The sequence below is a fragment of the Notechis scutatus genome, chromosome 1, assembly GCF_049901735.1.
Source record: "Notechis scutatus isolate UNSWTSFEM ecotype Mainland chromosome 1, rNotScu1.2, whole genome shotgun sequence".
NCBI lineage: Eukaryota > Metazoa > Chordata > Lepidosauria > Squamata > Elapidae > Notechis > Notechis scutatus.
The window spans coordinates 114040608-114062805 of record NC_142009.1 but is presented as its reverse complement, the minus strand read 5'-3'; the positions used below and the strand labels follow the sequence as shown (position 1 = coordinate 114062805).

The window sequence follows — 22198 nt, the reverse complement described above, 5'->3', positions numbered from 1 at the left end:
TGATTTTGTTGTCAGCACATTCAACTATGTCATGAACAAAGTATTTAATAAGAATATTTCATTCATTCAGATCTAGGATGTCTTATTTTTGTGTTCCCTTTATTTTTTTGAGCAGTGTAGTTTCTTTCATAAAGGGAGCTCTCATATGTACTGTGGGCTACCTTTTGGTTTCTGTTTTCTTTTTTGCCTTGCCTTGTTAAATATGTCATTTTAATCATTTTAATTTACTGCTTGTATTTTAATGGGCAATTATAAATCAAGTTCTGCAAAGCTAAATGCGGATATAGTAATTCATAATGCTCATTAAAAATAAGGACTTTTGTTGAATCAATAGACTTAGATAATTTCAGTTCCATTTGGCCTGTCTCTTCTTTCCTCTTTTCTTCCAGTCATGGGACTGAATCCAAAGCCTGTCTTTGGGAGGAAGTATTTTTCCCCTGATTCATCTCTCAACTGTATTAACTCTCCCTTCCCATTTTTATTTGTGCAATAACCTTGGTGGTTTCAGCTTCAATCCTGCTTAGTTAGGCTGCTTAAATATGATTACATTTCTTTGGCTCTATTGTTTTGACTAATAAATCTGGTGACTGACTAGACAATTGTCCTTAATTTGCCTCATTAAAAGTGGAAACTTCATCTCTTTTTCCAGGTCCATTAATTTTTTATCTGCTATACTGTGTAGTGGATAAATGGATTGTTCCTTTCTGTGGAGTGCTTAGCACTCTGGAGCTTGGTTATTTGCTTCTACCGTGTTTCTCCAACAATACGGCCTCCACCAATAGGAAGCCCCAGCATGATTTATTGGTATAAAAACAAATTAAGCCCCTCCCCCAAATTAAGGCCCATATTAAACATGCAAAATGGGGGGGAATGGCGGGGGCTTGCTGTTAGGAAGTACTTTGTTGCATGCCCGGATATGGTGCTGCCTGCGTTGGTGGAGCACTTCATATCGGGAGACCTTCCGCCACCATTGCTTTCCCTTCTCCCTTGCTGCCGTGGCGTTACAGCAACGCCACGGCGTTTGGCGCAGCCACGTGCAGCCAGTCAGGGCTCCTCCCTGCAACCGGAGCCCTGAGGAGACACCTGGCTTCAGGCGCTCCTGTCGCCGCCTTCCCTTTGCCTTTGAAGGTAAAGCGAAATATTTTAAAAACCTCCGCTCATCCCACCAGGGCCGCGCCAGAGCGGTGCGCAGAGCCGGGAAAGTGAGCCGTGGGTGTTTCTCCCTTTGCCGGCAGGAGTGTGCGCACCTGCTGCCACTGCCGCCGCTCCTGAGGCCATCTGGGGCAGGCAGGTGGGAAAGCAAGCAAGGTGGCTGCGCTGTCTTCTTTTTCCCTCAGCGAAGCGCCGCCGCTTGCCGCCGCCACTGCCACCTGCGATGGGCGAGGAAGCGGCGGAGGCACCCGAAATGTCACCAAGGCAGCGAGTGCCTCCCCGCCGGGCCCTCCGGTCATCCCGCCAGGGCCGTGGCAGAGCCGTGCGGGCTGGGCAAAACCAGGAAACACTCGCGGCTTGCTTTCCCGGCTCTGCCCAGCCTGCACGGCTCTGCCACGGCCCTGGAGGCACTTCCTGTAACGCCACGGCAGCAAGGGAGAAGGGAAAGCAACGGTGATGGAAGGTCTCCCGAACATCCAAGCTGTCACCGCCCGCCCACCCTAGCCGGTTTGTCGGGGGTCAAAAAAAAATAAGGCCCGGCCTTATTATGTGAGAAACACGGTAGATACTTCATTATTAATACATACTGATGCTACCTAGTTGAAATGTCTGAAAGCAGACAACCAAATCCAGAGAGCACCAAAGGACTTCACAGTTCCACCCAGAGTTACAGATGTTCTTATGATTCACTTAAACGGAGGTACAGAGACTTCTGTTGCTTGGCACCCTTCCTGGCATCTGTCAGAAATGTGGAAAACTCATTCTACTTATCTCAGAATTTTCCAACCATTTATAAAATAAATCCCATATCATATAATATTCCGCTTCTTCTTGTTCTTTAATTGCCAATGTTAATCTAATCATTTCTATGCATTCCAATATTTTCATGATCACCTCTTCTTCTATCGGAATCTTTTCATTTTTCCGATTTTGAGCAAATACAATTCTACCTGCTGTTAATATATGTATGAGTAAATATGTTTTTTCTTTACTATAATTTTTGGGTAAAATCCCCAATAAAAAAATATCTCAGTTTTAAGTCTATGTGTTGTTTTATCATCTTTTCCAACCATGTGTGTATTTTTGTCCTATTTTTTAGCTTCTGTACATGTCTACCACACATGGTAATATGTTCCGGATGTCTGGTGACATTTCCAGCATTTAGCTGATTTATCTTTAAACATCTTTGCCAGTCTTGCCAGTGCAAAATGCCATCTATAAAACAACTTATACAGATTTTCTTTATATGCTGTTGACATTGTTAGTTTATAATTTCTATCCCACAGTTTCTGCCATTTATCTAATTCTATCCCATAGCCAAAGTTTTCTCCCCAAGCTATCATTGTCTCCTTCACTTGTTTTTCTAAATTCACTCCTAGTAAATAGCTATACAATTTCTTAATCATCTTTTCTTCTGTTCCTGTTAGGATTTTATCTAATTCTGTTAATTCATTATAAAACCTCTCTGCTTTGACATCTTTTTCATATCTAGAATGTATTTGCATATATGAGTACCAATTCATATCAATCCCTCGTTCATTCAGTTCTTGTTTTGAGTTCACCCCTTTCATTTAAAACATCTTTATATCTAACAATATTTCCCGTTTTGAAAACATTTGGATATATAAACTTGATAGCCAGACTGGAATCTACATATGTTGTTCCCTTATTTTCTCCCATATTGATAATAATTTCTTACATAATGTCTTTGAAAGTAACTGTGTATCTTATTTTTCCCATATCATAAAAAGGCATGCCAACCCAGAGTCTTCCGGTTTGTCGGCTTCGCAAGCGGCAGGGATTCGCGAAGCTGCGCAATCCCTGCTGCGCTAGCCGCTTTTGGTGCTCCGATCTGGACGGGTCCGGAGCTAGGCTGCCCTGCAGGGGCAGCTGAAGATAGGGGATCCGGAGAGGGGTTTGGGGTGTTGCAGACCCCTCCCCGGCCGGCAGAACCCCCTTTTCCCAAGACGGTGTAGCGGCGGTCCGCAATGGCCACCACAAAGAAGCTGGCAGCCGGGTAAGAATGCGCAGGAGGAAGTGGAGAAAGTTTTTGAAAAGAGAAAGTTTTTCTTGGTTCCCAGGACTCTAAGACATATTTAACAAAAATCCTGAAAATTATGACTTTCTGAATGATACCTTCTAGAAGAGAAAAAAGCGGCAGTTTAGTGGTGCTGAAAGGAAAGTTTACTCTCCTTCCCTACGGAATTAATAAGTGGATATTAAGAAACCTATTTTTTTTAGGTAAAAACTGGCTTTAAGTGATGAGTGGGAAGGGAGAGGACTAAAAAATAATAATATTTGTATGCTAAGATTGTTGGAGGAGATGCCTTAAGGATTTGAAGACTGAAATATATTGCAATAAGACTTTAAGAAACAGATTTGGACTTTCTTTTTTTCTGATTGATATTACCCCAGGAGGAGAAAGTGAGAACTCTGCCTTGGTTTGGACTGATTGATAACTTTGGGACTGTTTTATTTTTTATTTTTTTTGGAATATTCTGGTTGTTGTAAGAAGAAAGAAGGGAAAAGAAAAGAAAAGATTTATAATGGCTTTTTCTGTTGAGGAACTGAGAAAAGAATATGAGCAAGCAAAAAAATGGTAAAGATGGTTTGAAAGAAGCCTTCCTTTTTTTAGAAATGGCGCTTATTAACTATCAACAAACATTACAACAGATGAAGACAGCAGAAGAAGAAGAAGGAGAGGAAGCCATTTTTAATGAATCTCAGAATTCGACCAAGAAAGAAGGAAGAGGGAAAGGAAGAGAAATAAAGGACTTAAGATTTAAAAAAACACTTAAGAAAGGGAAAAATAAGGTGCAAAATCAATATAATGATAGTAAACAAAAGGGAAAAGGAATGCGACAGAGAAGGGAAGCCAGTAAGGCAGAGGCTAGAAGAAGGGGGTAGAAAGGTTTGTTGGGAGAAGAAAGGAAGGGAAAAGGTGGAGAAAAGCTACAAAGTTTTGAAACTAGATGGGAAAAAAGGAATCTTTTTTAGGGATAAAGGGTAAAGTATAATTTCTTTAAAAAAGATTTTGCAAGGTACTTAAGATGATATTGTAGCATTGTATTAGAAATAGAAAACTTAAATGGTTTAAGAGTTGATAAGAGATTAAAATGTTGAAATGTTTAAAAATGATTGGTTTTAAAATTTAATAATATGAGGGTAGGCTTAGAATATTGAGTTTTAATTAAAGAGTTTAATAAGATTATGGTATTGATGTTATTATAAAATTTTCATTATAGTATTTGTTTTTGGAAAAGGCAATGGGAATGTTATAAGATGCAATATTTAGATCTATTGTTTAACTATGTATTTAATTATTTTGGATGTACTATTTAGATAGAATGTACCAAGCAGAATCGGATTGGGTATTGGGTGTTATTTTAAATGTTAATTTGATTAATTTAGGGGGAGATAGAAAGGCATCATACTCTGATTAGTGATTTCAGGAGAAACTCTTTTTTCTTTTTTATAAGGAAGCTAGACAAAGGGACAATAAAGAATGGACAAAAGATATAAATATAATGACTCAAATTAAGATGATTAATTAAGATAGAATTAAGAAGAGTGAAATGTGTGGAGAAGTTAATATAGAAGACTCAGAATGGTAAATAAAATAAGCAATGACATATAAGATGAGCATGAATATAACTGAAGTCCATGAAGAGAGAGATACCTGGGGCCAAGTTACTTTCCAAAAAGATTTTTTTATGTTTTGTGTGTTGTGTGTATATGTTTTTTTTTGGGAGAATTAATAAAACCTTGCAGAAATATAGAATGAGAATAATGGTAACTAAGTCAGAAAGAAATAGATGAAATAATAATAATGAAATTGAATAAGAGTAAAGAGAAGTAAAGAGAAATTGGATAAGAGGTTTTTGTATGTTTATATGGAAATGGTTTAAAACAGAATTATAGTGTATGAAATAAGGTTTTATCTGACTTGTTAAATTTATAATGGAAAAAGGTTTAAGCATGTAATGGTTAATGATGATTTGTGTGTTTTTGAAAAATTAATAAAACTTGTTTTTTTTTTTTAAAAAAAAGGCATGCCAACCCAATTGTAAATCATGTCAATAAGCCTTGTATTTCTTAATACAATCTATTCTTTCATCCATATCAATACCACGGCTTGATAATATAATTCCCAATTGGGTAGCCCAAACCCTCCTCTGGTTCTTGCATCCTGTAACAATTTTAATTTGATCCTTGCTTTTTTCTCTTGCTATATATATTTTAATATTATTTAAGTCATCAAAACATTTTTCTCCAGTTTTATTGGGATTGTTTGGAACAAATATAGCACTCTTGATAATATGTTCATTTTAATTGTCACTATTCTCCCTATTAGTGATAGTTGTAGATTTTTCCATTTTTCCAGGTCTATCTTAATCTGTTGTTTTAATTTATAATAATTAACTTCTTTAATTGTCCCGCATCTTGCTGTTAATTGAATCCCCAAATATTTCTTTGTAACCTGAATATCTAGTCTATCCATTAATTATTTTTGCTTTTCTGTAATATTCTTCACTAATATCTTAGTTTTTTCCTTATTTATTTTCAATCCCGCAACTTCCCCATATTCTTCTATCCTATCTATCAGTTTGGATCCTGTTTCTAATGGTTCTTCTAATATAAAAACCAGATTATTTGCAAATGCCTGCAATTTATACTCATAAGAAATTAAATGAATAGTTATGATAAGATATATAAGGTTGAGTAGTTTTTAATATAAATGCAATCATAGTAAGAAATGTATGCTAAATATAAATATTTGCACAAAATATATGTACCCAGTTGACACACTGTATAACTGAAAGATGGATTTGTGGGGAAAAATAATAATAATAAAAAAATTCTTATCTCAGAATATTTACCAATAGAAAGAAAGAAAGAAAGAAAGAAAGAAAGAAAGAAAGAAAGAAAGAAAGAAGAAAGAAAGATAGCATCAAACCTGTTTCAGGTATAACCATAATCTTTGATTCACTGTATGAGATAGTTTTCAGGCAAATTTTAATATGCAGTATTCATTGTATAATTTTATGGGCATTCGGACATTATTTTCTTTTAATCATTCTGTTTCACCCTCATCTGTTTTTTCTCTTGATAAAAAAGCAATTTAGAATAGAGCAAAAATGGGACTGTCACAAAATATGGATGTTCCATAGATATTTACTCCTTAAACTTTTAAGCTATATGTGACTTTCAGACTAGAACTTTCATTATCTTCCATTATTCTGTCCATTACCTGGTTATTTTCTAGAAAACCCTATTTACTTTAAAAAGTACACATGAAGGTATTTTGCATACTTACACACTTGTCTTTGTTTTATTTGGGGGAGGTTTTGAATCCTTTTGAAGTACTACACACTTTATTTCCATTAACTTTTAACTTACTGGTTCATTGCTGTGTGCCAGAACAATAATTACCTATAAGAGGTGCTTAAATAAGTTGCTAGGCTTCTAGGAAATAATATGTGAGTTCCATTGCTCAATAAATCCACTTTTTGTGGCACACCTACTGCCCTTGTATCAACAATCCTCTTACTCAAAGTCTCATTGTGAATATTACTGCTTTATATTGAAGAACATGAAAATAAGACTGTAAAAAGGCTCTAAAAGTTATTTTTCTTGAACTTTCCTGTCAATTTCCAATAATTTAGGCAAATGGACAAGAGTAGAACAGGAGAAACTAAGCTAGATCAACTATTCAGAAGTTGGCACACAACCTATTGTGATCCTAATACTGAGGTGTTTGTGGAGTTGGTGACATTCTACTGTCCTTTATTTCCTGTTTCTTCCAGTCCTAGGAGTGAGTAAGTATTTTCTAGTCCTCCACTTCATCTCTGCTGCATCAACTCTTCCCTCCTATAAGTTATTAAAATAAAATTAAATAAATAAAAACCAACTGTATAGATTCAGCGTTGCAACTCCACAAATTACACATAAAACGCATTTATAAAAATAAAGACGAGATACAAATAAATAAAGCAAACGGTTCTTATCTGGATATATATCTTGAGCTTTTGTCCTCAGAATGAAATTGTATTTTTCATCCAACAATTCCATCACTGCGTTTCATTTGCGTTTGAGCAGCTCAATCCCTTCACAGGAAAAGCAGCGTAAGGTTGCTCAACAAGTTTTATTACCAAATTGTTCCTCCATCTCCACTACCCCCACCCCCGTCGTTCCAAATACGGCTCTGTTTATTGTTTTCTGAGTCGTACTTTCCACGCATGGCCACGAGATGGCACTGCGGGAGCGGCTTCCGAACAAAGCACGTCCGTGTTCTCAGTATTTGGACGCCAAGTTACCTGAGGAGAGAATTAGGAGCCAGATTTCGCAGTAACTTTACAAATCCTTCTCCAGGGGTGGAGCGAAAAGGAAAGCAAAGCAAAGCGGGCGCTCCACCGGGACTACTGAAGTATTGTAGCTCTTCTTCTTCAGCCGCTGTCCTTTTGCACTAACCGATCACCTACGCAGCGCTGTTTTTGCGATCTGCCGAAGTGGGATATGCGCAGCAGATTATCCTGGCGGAAATTGAAAAGGTGGGACTTTTTATTTACTGAGAAGCGGGGCTCTACCTCTTGCGCTTATCTACGGAAGCGTAAATTAAATTGTGAGGAGGGGACGACGACTGTTTGAAAACAACAGCTGCTAAGTAGAAAGAATCCCTTGGCCGGGTTGATGTGATTGTGAGACTGTTTTAAAGGTGTCCCTTTCCTCCTTCCCCCGCTCCTCCTCCTAAACCCAGGATCTTCCAGAGATTTATTCTGCCCCAGAACCAAAGCTATAGTATGTTCTAGACAGGTAGCAATAGAGCAAACCAGATTCTTGAGTATAATCAGAGGGCTTTCTGCAATTGAGTTGGCCAACTTGCAACAGAAGTTTAATGTAAATGGAGTGTGTGTGTATATGTGTGTGTGTGAGGGGGGCTTCTAAACAAGACTGACCCAACCCTCGGATGACATATACAGGTAGTTCTCAACTTATGACCAACACCGAGCCCACAATTTATGTTGTTAAGTGAGATATTTGTTAAGTGAATTTTGCCCCATTTTATGGCCTTTCTTGCCTCAGTTGTTAAGTGAATCAATGCAATTGATAAATTAGTAACCCAGTTGTTAAGTGAATGTGGTTCCCCTGTTGACTTTGGTTGTCAGAAGGTTGCAAAGGGGGATCACTTGACTGAGGGGCACAGCAACAGTTATAAATATAAACCAGTTGCCAAGCATCTGAATTTTAATCCCCCTATCATGGAGATGCTGGAAAGGTTGTAACTGAAAAACATTTTTCACCACCGTGGTAACTTTGAATGGTCACAAACGAACTGTATGTTGTAAGTTGAAGACTACCTGTATGTGGGGTCTGCGTCTTACAGGCCCCCAGTAGTGTCTTCATTTGGGCTACAAGATGCTTCCTGATGGGAGGGTGCAACTGATCTAGAGGTTGTATTGATTGTGTAGTGTCCAATCCCTTTCTCCTGGATGCGGCGCTGACAGTAAGAAAAAAAGAACACCGCACAGGGTAAGGATCAGCATCTGAGCCTTCAGATGAAATGGCAGGGGACTGATTGTGCAATGTAAGGCTTATGAGGAAGCACCCACCATCCAACAGATTCGCCACCTAGAAGAACGTGAGTTGTTGCAAAACCATGATAGACATAAGAAAGGAAAAATGTTGAGTGACCAGCAAGTCTCTGCTGGTTCATTGTCTTCATTAATTAGAAGCTACAATCTGTCTACAATCTGATCTGTGTTAGGCAGGGCTTCTGCTAAAACATTTTATTTAGGAAATGAAATTTTAGAACTTTGTCACTTCCTGTCATCTGCCATTAAGTGGAATAGGTTACACCATTCCTAAACCTGTTCTTCCCCAACTCTCTGTCATCCACGTGGGCTGGATTACAGGTGCAGGTTTTGGTCCATCACACCTCAGAAGAGTGAGATCAGGGGAAGTTGCCTGAAGAGCAGATACTTTAATGGAAGATTAAATATGATGAGTACACAGTTTAGGAGACTGAGCCATAAATGCATTTTTCATGGTGTGGAAATCATCTGTGAAGCTGCTAATTGAGTGTATACGGGCTTATGTGTGTAGAAAAAAAATCCAGTGCATTTGCTGATTTTTGAAATTAGAAAGTTTGTATTCCCTACAAGTTATTTAATACTAATCCATTCTATTAACGTGTGTGTTGGCGTGGGCATTTTTACGCACAACGAGACCTTGTTGTTATAAACACAGTTCTTGTAAAAGAGTCGAATTATTAGAGAATCCATGTGCCTGGGGCACAGATTCCTGCTTTATCTCTCTTTCTTGGACTAGGTTGTATTTGCAAGGCTGAATACCAAAAGACAGATGGCCGAATCTGTTGCATCTCCAATTTAAAGGATAATTTATCAGGTCAGGAGAAATAATCTCTACTTTGGACCTGGTAGAACTGTTGGCACTTGACATATTGACATAAATTGGATCAAGAATTGGATCTGATGTGAAGATGTTTCCAGAACCAAGTATAGAAGTGGGTATGATTATTATTTTTTAATCGGAATTTGGAGTAAAGACATAAGGAATACAAACAGGTAGTTCTCAAAGGACAACAGTTTGTTTAAAGTTACGTTCAAAATTACAACAGCACTGAAAAAAGTGACTTATGGCAATTTTTCACCCTTACAGCTGTTGCAACAGCCCCATGGTCACATGATCAAAATTCAGACTCTTGGCAACTGACTCATATTTATGACAATTGCAATACCCTGGTGTCGATTATCATCTTTTGTGACCATCTGACAACCAAAGTCAATGGGGAAGTCAGATTCATTTAACAATCATGTTACATTTAACAACAGCAGGGATTCACTTAACAATGGCAAAAAAGGTTGTAAAATGGGGCAGAACTCACTTGCTTAGCGACAGAAATTTTGGGTTGAATCGTGGTCATAAGTTGAGGACTTCCTGTAATTCAATGTTGTTTCGGTAAGGTGGATTTGAGCAAGGAAGAGAGTCTAAATGCTCTGAAGTTCATACTATAATCTGGCCAAAGTCAGCTGCTTTGGTATTCTCCAGATTTAATCACCGTGTAATGCCTTCTGGGCAAGATCACACCTGGAATTTATTTGGAACTGTGGCATCTAATTAAGTACATTATTTGAGATAAATAGTTGATTCCACATAGGGATCATATTGTGAATCCAACAGAGTTGATATTATACTAGACTTACTTTTAATTTGCTTCTTGACACCCATCACTTGATTCAATAGTTGATTAGGATTGTCTTATAACTGGAGAGCATAACTTGAGATTCAGATCTACACATGCCTTGATATGGTTCTCATAAGGCCCCCTTGAAAATGGCCAAATATAATGTTAATAGATGAAGGAAGAAATGATTAAATGTTCAGACTGGTCTCAAAAGGGATTTAATTCATTTGATTTAAATTAAAACCAAATCAGATTTGGAGTTTTGTCCTGGTTCTAACCATTACTTTAATCTGGTCTTTTCTGCTTTTTGAAGTACAATTTCCGGGATGTAATGCAAAGGGCCAAATCTGGTCCTTGGTTCACAAGCAAAGAATATATCTTTGTTCTGGGATCTTCATTTAGTTTTGTCATTCTGATTTTTGATATACAACGAAGAGGGTTTTCTTCTACAGACATAAGCATCTGTTGCAAGACATAAAGATATAAGAGAGACAGTGCACGTCTTATGACATTACATAAGTATGTCATTTGTATTATATCATGACATCTAATGTAAGTCAATAAAACATGTCACATCGATTTTTGCATGCCTGTTGTCCTTTTCCTCTCCCCATATCCCTGTACTTGACTTGGAGAGGAGTTAAGATTATATTCTGTGCAGAGGTTTCCTTATTTAACTATTTATCCGATCTTGATTTCAGAGAGATAATCTTTACTTTCTACATTTATTTCTGACCTCAATATTTAGTCCCATCCCCTCCAAGTGCTTTTACCTTCCCATAGATCAAAACATTACCTCATATATTGTATAGTGTTAGTGCCTTCATATCAGTGTTGACTCCTAGTGACAGCCTGAACAAGTCCTTAACAATTTTCTTGGTAGGGCTTTGAAAGTGGGTTGCTGTTATCTCCTTCCTAGGGCTGAGAGAGAGTGACTGGCCCAAAATGACCCAGCTGACTTCTTGGTATCCTGTTTTCTAGCTTGGTGCCTTAACCACTACACATATTGATTCTCTTCATGTGTATCTCAATGGAAAGTGTTTATTCTGTAACAAATGTTATCGGTGTGTATACACAGTGTGTGTATTTATTTGATACACTTGATACACATTTTTGATACACTTTTAGTGCCTTTGTAACTTTGAACCATCGCTAAACGGACTGTTATAAGTCAAGAACTACCTGTATTTACTATTTTGCTTTTTTATTATTTCGGTATATGTTTATGATATGGCAGTAAACCACCCTGTGTATTTATTATAAGCAAGAAAGTGACATAATTTTTTTTTGAAATGGCAGTAGGTTGTCAGATAAAATGGTGTCACCTATCTTGTCTTTTCAACTTTCCAGTTTATTTCCTGAAATAATGTAAGGAAAAATGCTTGGGAACATGAAGTGCTGTATTGTAACCTGAGAGATGAATTACTGTAAGGTGGCAAGGTCGGCATCAGATTTATCATAAGAATAACCATTTATTGAAAAAGGGTTTTGTTTTTTATAACTAACACTGGGATGGATGAGTGCATTTCAGTATTCCAGTTGCAAAATATAACCTCTTGTGAATTCCACATGTTTTAAAAATCCAAACTGTTGAGATTTGTTTTTTTTAGCTGGGTAAACAACAAAGTTCTCAAATTGGAAATGATAAGAAAACGTAATAGTTAGCACTGCCAGAGGTAACATGTGAGATAACAGTTATTATTTTGTTTGCGGTTGGCTCACTGTTGTTCTTTTTCCTATTATCTGATAAAGGCCTTATAGAAACTAGAAAAGCCATGCAGAATAAATATTTATTACAGTGAACATAATTCCAATATAGGTATTACCAACATGAAGGGTTATAATAATTATGGAAGCAATGCATTACGAGTTAGCATTGCATCTCTTTGTTTTCCATAGGAATCATAATGCCAGGTAGTTTTTGTCATGTTTATCAGTGTTTTGCCCCCTTTAATGGATTAAAAACATCAACATTCAGGCTTTTCAAAAATTTAAAGAGACCTGCTCACATCTGGAGTGATCATTTTGAATGCTGTCTTTGCTGTCGATCAATAAAGGACACTTGAGTCTCATGCTTATTTTACTAAATTTTGGAAGAACTAACTCTCCTGAATCTCCATGTATCACAATTTATACAAGAAGGTAATTGAGCAACAGGTTGTGCTTAATCAGTGATAACTATTACCCAGTACACTAAGTTTAGATATCACGAGGCAGTAGTTTCAGGAAGATGACTTGGGCGTAGTTGCAATGAATGAGTTTGAAGGAGTCAAGCAATAGGGTTAGTAAAGCTATTGAAGTAATGAGTTCATGTCGTATGAATCTTGCAACTGCTATTTGTAAATCAAAGTTTGTGGCAATTTCAGGTAATCCCTGATTTACAACCATGATTGAACCTGGCAATTCCGGTTATAATTCTTGACTTTGGAAAGCGAATCATGTGCTAGAATGTGGTGCAGAATCTCAGAAGGAAGGCAGTCTTTCCCAAGGAGCTAAGAGGCAAATCAGCCTGGAATCGTTGGTTTGCAGGAAGAGGGTTTCACAAGGTAGATCCTATACAGGTAGTCCTCGATTTACAACAGTTTGTTTAGTGACCATTCAAAATTGCAACAAACACTTTAAAAAGTGGCTTACGACTGTTCTTCACAGTTACAACCTTTGCATCCCCATGATCATGTGATCAAAATTCAGACACTTGGCAACTGGTTTATATTTATGACCTTTGCTGTGTTCCAAGGACATTTAATCCCCTTTTGTGACCTCCTGACAAGCAAAGTCAATGGGGAAGCTAGATTCACTTAACAACTGGGTTACTAGTGTATCAAGTGCAGTGAGTCACTTAACAATTGAGCCAAGAAAGGTCATAAAATGGGGGAAAGCTCACTTAACAAACATCTCACTTAACAGAAATTTTTGGGCTCAATTGTGGTCATAATTTGAGGACTACCTGTTCTCAAATTTATGCAAACTTACGCAGGTTGTGCTTTAGTTTGACAAGCTTCATGTCTATTGGTGATGAACAATACATTATTCCGAGTATATCATTGCATTGTTCTTGGTTCCTTGCACTAGACCAACCTTTTGGACCCCAGGGACCACCAAACTCAAAATTTTAAACCCTGCAGAGCAGAGACCCTGGGAAAATTCCCAAAAAAAGTCTGCAGGAAAATTTATCCTGTTTTCCTACCGATCGATCATTCTTTATTTGGGATCTCAGGATACTGTCTCCAGCTCCATTCTTGGGGGCGGGGGGGAGATACTTTTGGCTTCATGCAAGGAAAGCAGCAGAAGCAGTAGAAGTCTTTCTTTCCCTCCCCCAAACTCCGCCAGAAATGAGTCTTTGCTGGCACAGCCTCTTGGAGCAGGAGGCCTTGTAGGGTCCCAAAGACTCATTTTTGGAGGAGTTTGGGGGAGAGAAAGAAATACTTTTGCTGCTTTCCTTGCTTGCAGCCACAAGCAGAAGAAGAAAGAAGCAGCCCAGTGGCCAGGCGAAGCAAGTGAGGCAAGTTTCCCCCCACCCTTTTCCCCTTCCCCTCACTACCTCGTGTTGTTCTCAATGCAAGCAATGCAAGCCTTGTGTTCCCACAGGTCATGTGGGTGGCGCAGCCTTGTGTTCCCGCGCAACCTGGATTAATTGCTTTGGGGGTGACATTTCTCTGCGGACCACCAACATTTTCTTGCAGACCACCACTGGTCCCTGGCCCACTGGTTGGCAACCACTGTACTAGACAGATCACTATATAACCAGACCCATTTCTATGGGCCTTTTGTTCACAGTCATTAAACAAACCCATTGTGCACAACTTTTGATGGAACCTGGAAGAAATGCAAAACTGTCATAATCATGGTTATGACACAAGGCACTGCAAACGGCCATAAATGAGGACTGGTTGCCCAGCACCCAAAATGCAGTTACATGGCCATGGAGGGTGTGCATGACAAAACTTTGAAACAGGCTTATAAATAGTTTTTGGGAGGTTTGTCATAACTTCGAAGTGTCATCAGTCGACCTGTTGTAAGTCAAAGGCTACCAGTATGTTAGGTGAATCCACTCAGTTGTCAGTTATTTGGCAAAATATGGTTAAGAAAAATAGGGCTTAGTGAAGTATATAAAGCCGACCACATTCTTTTGTTTTGGTTATGTTAACACACAAAACCATTCTAATATCGGTATATACAGGTGAAACTCGAAAAATTAGAATATCGTGCAAAAGTTCATTTATTTCAGTAATGCAACTTAAAAGGTGAAACTAATATATGAGATAGACTCATTACATGCAAAGCAAGATAGTTCAAGCCGTGATTTGTCATAATTGCGATGATTATGGCTTATAGTTCATGAAAACCCCAAATCCACAATCTCAGAAAATTAGAATATTACATGCAATCAATAAAACAAGGATTGTATGTAGAATAATATTGGACCTCTGAAAAGTATAAACACGCATATGTACTCAGTACTTGGTTTCGGCCCCTTTTGCAGCAATTACTGCCTCAATGCGGCATGGCATGGAAGCTATCAGCCTGTGGCACTGATGAGGTGTTATGGAAGACCAGGATGCTTCAATAGCGGCCTTCAGCTCTTCTGTATTGTTCGGTCTCATGTCTCTCATCTTTCTCTTGGCAATGCCCCATAGATTCTCTATGGGGATCAGGTCAGGCAAGTTTGCTGGCCAATCAAGCACAGTAATCCCACAGTCACTGAACCAGGTTTTGGTGCTTTTGGCAGTGTGGGCAGGTGTCAAGTCCTGCTGGAAAATGAAGTCAGCATCCTCATAAAGCTCGTCTGTGGAAGGAAGCATGAAGTGCTCCAAAATCTCCTGGTAGACGGCTGCGTTGACCCTGGACTTAATGAAGCACAGTGGACCAACACCAGCAGATGACATGGCTCCCCAAATCAACACAGTCTGTGGAAACTTCACACTGGACTTCAAGCAGTGTGTGCCTCTCCATTCTTCCTCCAGACTCTGGGTCCTTGGGTTTCCAAATGAGATGCAAAAGTTGATCTCATCAGAAAAGAGGACTTTGGACCACTGAGCAACAGACCAGTTTTTTTCTTTAGCCCAGGTAAGACGCTTCTGACATTTGTTGTTCAGGAGCGACTTGACAAGAGGAATATGACATTTGAAGCCCATGTCCAGGATCTGTCTGTGTGTGGTGGGTCTTGATGCACTGACTCCAGCCTCAGTCCACTCCTTGTGAAAGTCCCCAACACTTTTGAATGGCCTTTTCCTGACAATCCTCTCCAGGCTGCGGTCATCCCTGCTGCTTGTGCACCTTTTTCTTCCACCATTTTCCCTTCCACATAACTTTCTATTAATGTGCTTTGATACAGCACTTTGGGAACATCCAACTTCTTGTGCAATTACCTTTTGAGGCTTTCCCTCCTTATGGAGGATGTCAATGATGGGTTTCTGCACAACTGTCAGGTCAGCAGTCTTTCCCATGACTGTGATTCCTACTGAACCAGACTGAGAGACCATTTAAAGGCTTAATTTAAGGTGTTATGGCTTAATTAGCTGATTAGAGTGGGACACTTTGAGCCTAGAATATTGCACCTTTTCACAATATTCTAATTTTCTGAGATTGTGGATTTGGGGTTTTCATGAGCTGTAAGCCATAATCATCTCAATTATGACACATCACAGCTTGACCTATCTTGCTTTGCATGTAATGAGTCTATCTCATGTATTAGTTTCACCTTTTAAGTTGCATTACTGAAATAAATGAACTTTTGCACCATATTCTAATTTTTCGAGTTTCACCTGTACTACCTTTCACTATGTCTTAAATGTGGCTGTTGCTATTATTAGCATTAACTTATTCTTCTCCTTAGAGCTGCTCGGATCGTCCAGAGAGTGGGTGGAGCTTCAGTCTCTGCTGTTGTAGGCTGAGCTTAATTTCTGAGGAACGCTCCACCTTCCATCACGTGGCTTGCCATCGCGTTCCCCAGTTTTATGCTCAGCCCTCGTGCAGAGTAGGCAGTTTTTTGGATTGTGCTCTTGGCCGTTTCAGGAAAGCCCTAATTGCCTCGTATTTCTTCTCTCAAGGTTGTATTTGGTCCTATTTAATTTCTAGAATCCCTTGGGAGGCTCTCCCGGCCCCAGGGGGAGTCAGGGGGAAGGCTAGCAAACCTTACAAGCTGCCCCCCACCCCTTCCCATTGCCTTACTGCCGGTTTTTGTTCGATTGCTTTAAAACGCTCCGTTTTGCTCCGTTTCCCCCCCCTCCGAACTCCGTTTTTTCTGCCGTTTTAACTTCTTTAGGTTCCTTTCTGTTTGTCCTTCCTCTGGGGACCTTGGATTGCCCCTGGGGAGTCCTCTGGTCGCTGCAGAAGGGCCCCTGTAAGTCCACGTAGTAGCGGCCGCCATTTTAGCACCGCCTTGTGGCTGGGCGCCATTTTGTTTTCGCCTTATCTCTCCGATCGCTGCAGCGGGCCGAATTAAAGCAGCAGGACCGGCAGGCCTGCTCAGAAGTGAATTTATTTGTTAATTTGTGAATCGTTCTGTTGGAGGCTTGGTTTTATTCTTCAGTTGTTGGCTTTCCCTGCAGCCAGCCGTAGTGGCCGCGGTTTCTTACTCACCACTTCCACCCGGTTCCGCCTGGGAAGGCAGTCTGGTACAGGCCTGGCTTCGCCCTTAAGGCATCTGTCATGCCTTGATCAACCTGATCAGTCCTTCTAAAAAAAAAAAAAAAAAAAAGGAAAGGAGACCTTCAACAAGATCTGTAGAAAATTAAGAGACGGAGAAAGGCGGCCTAATTGCATAGTTTACAAAATAAATAATAAATAAATAAATAAATAAATAAATAATAATAAAATAAAATAAAAATACAAAGAAACAAGAACAAATAAGACAAACAGATTAATCATAAACGATTAATAAACAGGGGGGCGCAAAAGAATTTCCCAGGGCTCCCGGCCTTCGTTGTAGGTCGACCCCTAGGCGCGCCAACTGCCTCATATCTGATCCTTTATCTTCCTCAATTATCAAAAATGGCAGAAGGCAATCCCTCAAGAGGCCCTTCCTTAAAGGCCAAATCAAAAACCCACCACCTGCGCAGCCAGGCTAAGGAGGCCTCCAAAGCCTCCCAAAGGGACTCCCTAAGATGACACAAGGCGTTAGAAAAAGAAATAGACAAACGCACCAGACAGGCAGGATCAGTGCCTCCAGCACCAGCCACTCCTTCTTCCTCTGCTCTTCCCCCCCCTCCTGCAGCTTTTTCCTCCCTATCCAGGCACAGCTCGCCCTCTCAAGGACACCAGGCCCCTGGAACACCAGCCAGGCGAACTCCAGAGGCTACCTTCACGCCCACGGCCGCCGGCCTGCGCCAGGAGGAACCTCTCATTCAGGCGGTTCTGGAGCAGCTCAGAGCCTGGATGGAGATGGCTATCCACCAGGGAATTGCGGAAGGAATGCAGCAGATGGCTAGACTGGGATTGCCTCCACAGGCCACCGAATCCGTAAGATCATTCCCACTCATTCCGCAACCGTCTCATGATCAGGGACCTCTCCAGGGGAGGTTTCCCCCTCAGTCAGGGAGGACGAGGAGGAGGCGGAAGGGGCCCTAGATTTGTGCAGGGAGGAGGAAGAGGAACAATTTGACCTGGGGTCCTTACAATACAATGAACCCCTTCCGGACTCAGAACCATCAGAGGCGGAGATGTCCGAGGACGAAGGGCTCACCCCCGACCAACCTGCTTTTGTAGGGCTCTTCAAGCCCCAACTATTCAAATCCCTCCTCTACAAAGCCAGGAACATCTCGGGTCTAACTACTCAGAGCCCCTCTGATCCCACTCCTTTGGTTCCGGAAGGACCAGAGGACTCCATGTTTAAACAGCCGGTGGTGGAGGCCAAGGTCATCCCAACCCCCCATCTTCCTGGACCTGGTGTCCAAGCAACTGGCCTCCTCAGCTGCCCCCGGCTCCTTCGGCCCATGATAAAAGGTTCTTCAACCTTGACCCAGAGCTCTCCAACCTGCTGAGCACCCCGGAGGTTGATGAGCCCATCGTGGGCCTGGCCTCTTCCTCTGCCCTCAGCGACCCTTTAGAGGCTCTGAGGCCGGAGGAGAAGCGGTCGGAGCTGGCCTTAAGGCGAGCTCACCCGTCGGACGCATGGGCGATCAGAGCGGCCACGGCCGCTTCCTTCTTCATCAGGTCGTCCATTCGCTGGCTTTGCCAGCTTAAGCAACATGTCCCGACCTCCAATATCCGCGCCCATCAGGACATTGCCAAGATTACGGCCGCGGCCGAGTTCTCAGCAGACGCCACCTTTCACTCGGTAAAATTCTCCTCCCGCGCCATTTCCTCCCACGTCTCGGCCCGCCGCCTGCTCTGGCTCAGGCACTGGCAGGCAGATCTCAAGAACAAGGTGAAACTAGCCTCTGCCCCCCTCGTGGGAAATAAACTGTTCGGACCATCCCTAGATCCTCTCCTAGTCGAAGGAAGGAACAAAAAGAAATTCCTCCCTTCCCTCACCTGTAAGTCAGAACCCAGATCCCTGCAGCCCTTTCGGAGGGCCCCCTTTCGTCCCTATCCCCAACCCCCCTTCCCTCCCAGGTACCTTTGGTTCAGGACAGCCCCAGGACAGGTCCGACCCCTTTGATAGGCACAGGAGAGGCGGTAACTTCAAGAGGCCCTTTCGTGGCTCTGGCAGCAGGCCCTTCCGGCGCTCCAGATAAGCCACCTGACTTAATTCCCATAGGCGGGCGACTTAAAAACTTCGCCAACCAGTGGGACTCCTCCACTTCGGACGCCTGGATCAGGGACACCATCAGGTTTGGCCTTGCCCTCGAGTTCCTCTCTACCCCCGATTTCTACATAACATGTCCCCTCTCTAAGAACCACACCAAACGCAACCTCATGGATTCAGCAATTCAGCACCTACTTGACATACAGGCCATCCAGCCCGTTCCTCCGTCCCAAAGGGGACAGGGATTCTACTCCCACTTATTTGTGGTGCCCAAACACTCGGGGGATGGAGGGCGATTTTGGACTTAAAGCGGCTAAATCGCCATCTTGTATACCGCAAATTCAAAATAAACACGCTGCAATCCATCCTCCTGGGTGTTAGACAGGGAGACTGGTTGTCATCCATTGACCTCTCTGAGGCATATTTACACACCCCAATTCAACCCTCCCACTCCAAATTTCTGCGCTTTAGCTACAATAACCTCCACTTCCAATACGTGGCCCTCCCATTCGGGTTGGCCTCTGCCCCCAGAACCTTCACAAAGGTCCTGGCTGCCCTGGCTGCCCACCTCAGAACCATCCCGGTGCGACTCCACTGTTACCTGGATGATATCCTCATCCTATCATCTTCCAGGGAACAAGCCGTCAGGGATACCCAAATTACCCTCACCGCTCTCCAGGAACACGGGTTCCTCATCAATTGGAAGAAAAGCCAATTGGCCCCTTCCACCAGGATATCTCACCTGGGGACTATAATAGACACGGTCAAAGGGAGGGTATTCATCTCTCCGGAGAGAATACTCAGCATTCAAAAATCAGTTAAACTCATCAGACGACTTAAGAGGGTCCCCCTCCTCGAACTAACCAAGTTGCTAGGAAAAATGATATCTTGTATTTCCGTTATTCCCTGGGCCCGTTTCCACTCCAGATCCCTCCAGTGGTTTCTGCTCCCGTACCAAAGAGCCGGATCGAGCAACTCAAGGCGCAAGGTCAAGGTCTCACCAAGGGTTCTCACCTCCCTCCTTTGGTGGAGCAAGGCGTCGATCAACAAGGGCTGCCTTCTCAAGGAGCCCGCAAGACTCACCATCACCACAGACGCCAGTCTGTCCGGATGGGGCGCCCACCTACAGTCCCTCACAGCGCAGGGCAGATGGTCAGCAACAGAAAGGATGTGCAACATAAACTGGTTAGAGCTTCGCGCCATCCACCTGGCCCTCCGCAGTTTCCTCCCTCAGGTACAGGGCTGCCACGTTCTCATTCTCACCGACAACACAACAGCCAAAGCTCATGTCAACAAGCAGGGGGGCACTCAGTCATCACGCCTAATGAGGGAGACCGAGCGCCTCTGTCGGTGGGCAGAGTCTCACCTCCTTTCACTCAGGGCAGACCACATTTCAGGTATTGACAACACCCAAGCAGACTGGTTGAGCAGGGCCACCATAGACCAGGCGGAGTGGCGCCTCCACCCAGCCCTGTTCAGGGAGGCGACAGCAATATTCGGCCTGCCAGCAGTAGACCTGTTTGCCTCCCCCCTCAATACCCAACTCCCAAGGTTCGTTTCGAGATTCCCGTTCCTTGGGGCGGAGAACCACAACACCCTTCGATGCCCATGGCCCTCGGGCCTCCTTTACGCCTTTCCTCCTCTGGCTCTGGTGCCCAGAGTCCTTCAAAAGGTACTCCACGAGAGAGCGGAATTGCTTCTCGTAGCTCCCTATTGGCCCCGCCACTCTTGGTTCGCGGACCTCTGCAGCCTATCTGTAGTCCCTCCCTGGAGGATCCCAGCAGACAGGATCTCCCTGTCTCAAGGCCCCCTTCTTCACCCAGACCCCAATGGCTCCAACTAGCCGTCTGGAGGTTGAGCGGGAACGTCTGAAGAGGGAAAATTTCTCCTCCGAAGTCATTGCTACCATTTTAGCAGCCAGACGTCCCTCCACCAGAAGGATTTACGACGCCACTTGGGCCATTTTCCGCAAATGGTGTGCCAATCTCTCCATTGACCCAACTGACCCATCTATTGCCCAAATTCTCGATTTTTTCCAAGAGGGTCTCAGCAAGGGACTGTCCCCCAACACACTAAGGTGTCAGGTGGCAGCCTTATCCACCGTCATTTCCTGCGAGGGTGTCAGTTCCCTCTCCCACCATCCCCGCATCCGAGCCTTTCTGAAAGGGGCCACAAAATTACGGCCACCGTCCCTTCACCGGTATCCGACCTGGGATCTCAACAGGGTCCTGACTTCTCTCACTAAGCCACCCTTCGAACCCCTAAGAGAGTCTCTCTCCAGTTCCTATCCTACAAAGTAGTGTTCCTGGTCACAATTACATCAGCCCATAGGATCTCAGAGATCGCTGCTCTGTCGGTTAGGAAAGACCTGTGCGTCTTCCATCCCGACCGGGTGGTCCTCCGACTTGACCCTTCCTTTCTACCCAAGATTAACTCGGTTTTCCACAGGGCTCAAGAACTTATCCTTCCCAATTTTTGTCCCAAGCCAACTCATGAAAAGGAGAGACTATGGCACACTTTAGACGTCAGACGTGCCTTGCGGATCTATATTAAGCATACTCAGACCTTCTGTAAATCCGAGGCCCTGTTTATATCCTTTCAACCAAAGTCACAAGGGCTCAAGGTACCCTCAACCACCATAGGCCGTTGGATAAGGGTGGCCATTTCCAAGGCATACCAGGCACAGGCCCTTCAAGTGGCTAGGGGTATCACGGCTCACTCCACCAGGAGTGCGGCAACTTCAGCCGCCTGGGCTACCCAGGCCCCAATACTCGACATTTGCCGGGCAGCAACGTGGGCCTCCCCGTCGCCCTTCATTTGGCATTACAAAATCGATAGGTATGCCGCAGCGGAGGCTTCTTTCAGTAGAAGGGTCCTTCAGAGGGTACTCAGGGAACCCGAGGAGTCTACAGACCAGACGGTGCCCCTCCCGTAGGACAGGTCCCAGCTTTGGTATGTCCCACTCTCTGGACGATCCGAGCAGCTCTAAGGAGAATGGGCGTTGGTTCTTACCTGACACGCCATTTCTCTTCGAGCTGTGAGGATCGTCCAGCCCCTCCCTTTTCCTTTCACCGTCTGGTGGGGTCTTGTTTCGGCCAATGCACTTTAAGTTTAGTAAGAGGAGAGCAAGAATGTCTGTTTTCCTCTCGTCT

At 42.7% G+C, this 22198-nt stretch overlaps 1 protein-coding gene across 7 annotated transcripts in view; it reads left to right on the top strand.

Annotated features, from left to right (window-relative positions):
* Window positions 1-7407: 7407 nt before the first annotated feature.
* The window catches only part of ANKRD6 (ankyrin repeat domain 6), a 116501-nt gene continuing 101710 nt past the window's right edge, over window positions 7408-22198 (top strand). For 5 of the 7 annotated variants that reach the window (XM_087943451.1, XM_087943435.1, XM_087943444.1 and 2 more), the window contains exon 1: window positions 7408-7703. The gene's annotated coding sequence lies outside the window, so the exon portion shown is untranslated. The remainder of the gene's footprint in view (window positions 7704-22198) is intronic. The other 2 variants (XM_087943415.1, XM_087943437.1) reach the window with 2 other exon arrangements.